General features: G+C 44.2%; 1 pseudogene; it reads left to right on the forward strand.

The window, feature by feature from the left end:
- The first annotated feature begins 244 nt into the window (after window positions 1-244).
- LOC120597622 (glyceraldehyde-3-phosphate dehydrogenase-like) lies at window positions 245-1,312 on the forward strand (annotated as a pseudogene).
- Window positions 1,313-3,033: the final 1,721 nt, after the last annotated feature.

Here is a 3,033-nt window from a genome sequence, read left to right on the forward strand (position 1 = left end):
CATTTACATAAAGTTTACGGCTCCTTTCCCAAGAATTGAGTATTTACAACAGGGGTCTTATGGTCCACAAAGTCTAAAACATTTACTATATGGCCCTTTACAGAAAAAAACATTTTCTTCCTCTTGTTGTCATCATCAAGCCAAAGCTCGAGAGGAACCCCTATCACCACTTGTTGCATGAAAAATAAATGATCAAGAATGGCCTGTGCAACAGACAGCCTTGTCTTCCTCACAGTGCCAGCCAAGATGCTGAGACACAATGGTGAAGGTCAGAGTGAACGGATTTGGCAATATTGGGCACCTGGTCATCTGGGGTGCTTTTAACTCTGGCAAAGTGGACATTGTCACCATCAATGACCCCTTCATTGACCTCAACTACATGGTCTACATGTTCCAGTATGATTCTACCCATGCCAAGTTCGAAGGCACAATCAAAGCTGACAATGAGAAGCTTGTCATCAATGGAAAGCCCACCACCATCTTCCAGGAGTGAGATCCCACCAACATCGAATGGGGCAATGCTGGTGCTGAAAATGTTGTGGAGTCCACTGGTGTCTTCACCACCTTAGAGAAGGCTGGGGCTCACTTGAGGGGGCAGAGCCAAGAGGGTTGTCAATTCTGCCCCTTCTGCAGACACTCCCATGTTTGTGATGGGTGTGAACCATGAGAAGTATGACAACTCCCTCAAGATTGTCAGTAATGCCTCCTGCACCACCAACTGCTTGGCCGCCTGGCCATCCATGACAACTTTGGCATCGTGGAGGAACTCATGACCACAGTCCATGCCATCACTGCCACCAGAAGACTGTAGATGGCCCCTGTGGGAAGCTGTGGTGTACTGACTGAGAGGCTGCCCATAATACCATTTCTGCTTCTACCGCCGCTGCCAAGGCTGAGGGCAAGGTCATCTCTGAGCTGAATGGGAAGCTTACTGGTATAGCCTTCCGTGTCCTTACCCCCAATGTGTCAGCTGTGGATCTGATCTGCCACCTGGAGAAAGCTGCCAAATACAATGACATTAAGAAAGTGGTGAAGCAGGCTTCGAGGGCCCTCTCAAGGGCATTCTGGGGTATACCGAGGACAAGGTTGTTTCCTGAGACTTAAACAGTGATACACACTCTTCCACCTTCGATGTTGAGGCTGGCATGGCCTTCAGTGACCACTTTGTCAAGCTCATTTCCTGGTATGACAATGAATTTGGCTATAGCAATGGAGTGGTGAACCTTATGGTCTACTTAGCCTCCAAGTAGTAAGAGCTCCCTGGACTACCAGCTCCAGTGAGAGGAAGAGAGACCCTCAGCTACTGGGGAGTCCTTGCCTCAAATTGATCCCCCAACACAAAGAATCTTCTGACCTCCAGTTTCTATCTCAGATCCCCTGAAGAAGGAGAGGAGCTTAAAGAGCCCTACCTTGTCATGCACCATCAATAAAGTTTGCTGTACCCAGCCAGAAAAAAAAAAAATAAATAAAATAAAATAAAATAAAATAAAATAAAATAAAATAAAATAAAATAAAATAAAATAAAATAAATGCAATACAATACAATACAATACAATACAATAAAATAAAATAAAATAAATGCAATACAATACAATACAATACAATACAATACAATAAAATAAAATAAAATAAAATAAAATAAAATAAAATAAAATAAAATAAAATAAAATAAAATAAAATAAAATAAAAAGAATAGCCTGTGCAGAAAAAATAGCAAGGATGCTCTTTGTGCCTCAAGAATGCCCTTATGGGGCAAGGGGAGGCAATGTTAGCAGATGGCTGTCACCATTGCACAAGTGGTTAGAAGGCAGGCTTTGGAGCCCAATTGGCTTGGGTTTGACTTTAGGCCCTTCCATTTAATAGCTGTATGACTTCAGGAAGGTTCCATGCTCTCTTTGAACCTCAGCTTGCTTCTCCATAAAACTGTGGATGATAAAATCAACCTCAAGGGTGATTCAAGCCTCAAGCAAGATAATGCACAGAAACTATCTAGGAATTAGGACCCCTGATCAACGGTCATTCTTTTTCATTGTGGACACCAGCCGTGTTACATGGTTGGTCTTCAATTATAACCAGCCAGTTTAAAATGAGCTTTTGTGCCCAGGTAGCCCTTCACCACTGCCTCCACTCCCTTCCTGCAGTTACCACTAGCTCTCATTCAGGTCCACCATCCCTGACTTCTGCTCCTCCAGTCCTGCTCCTCAGCACTTACACTTTCCCTTACTCTGTTTTTCAAGTCATTAATGTTCTCCTATGAACCCAGACACCTGTCCATACAGATCTGCCCCTCTAGGGGGTCCTGTGAACTATTCAGGTTTGCTCACTTGATGGACAACAGCTCTGGGCTGAGTGGGTTTGCACCCACCAGTCTCTCCAGGGTGGCGTCCTCATTCCCAGCCACCCTAGACAGCTTTCCCCACCTGGTGTTCCAGAGCTTGAAATTCCTGCCATCAGAAAGGCATTCTTACCCTCAGGATATTCCTCTGTTAAAATGTAGGTAATTCCTGGGAGGAGATCACCTGTGTCCAGGTTCTTATCTTGAGTCACAGCCTCCGGGAATCTTAACCTCCTAATGGTCAACTAATTCTGGGATGTTGTAGTACCAAATGAGATCGCATACCTGAAAATGATTTCAGTATTGGGAAGAGAGATATGTACGTAAAGGATTATTCTTAGCCACAGTTAAAAGGTATTAGCAGTTATCCTCTCCATTTTATTGAAAATGGCTTTTCAAATAGGTCCCAAGGAGTCACTCTCTAATGGTAGAATTCTAAACGACAAAATAAGTTAAAAAATACTTATGGGGCCAGGGTCGGGTACTTTCCCTCTCAAAGCCCACTGCCCAAGTGGCCATCAACTCAGCCAAATTTTAGGCCAGTTCTGACCACTGGAGTCTTGGCGAGAAGAAAGGGCAGCTGGTGTGACTGAGGTGTTAATGCTGAGGCTTAGAATCAGGAAGAATCTTAGAACCCTCTGGTATGAGGAAATTGAGGCCCAGAGAGAGAAAGTCGCTCGCTCATCCAAAGTGCGGGA

This window comes from Pteropus medius, unplaced genomic scaffold (genome assembly GCF_902729225.1).
Source record: "Pteropus medius unplaced genomic scaffold, Ma_sr-lr_union100, whole genome shotgun sequence".
Lineage (NCBI taxonomy): Eukaryota > Metazoa > Chordata > Mammalia > Chiroptera > Pteropodidae > Pteropus > Pteropus medius.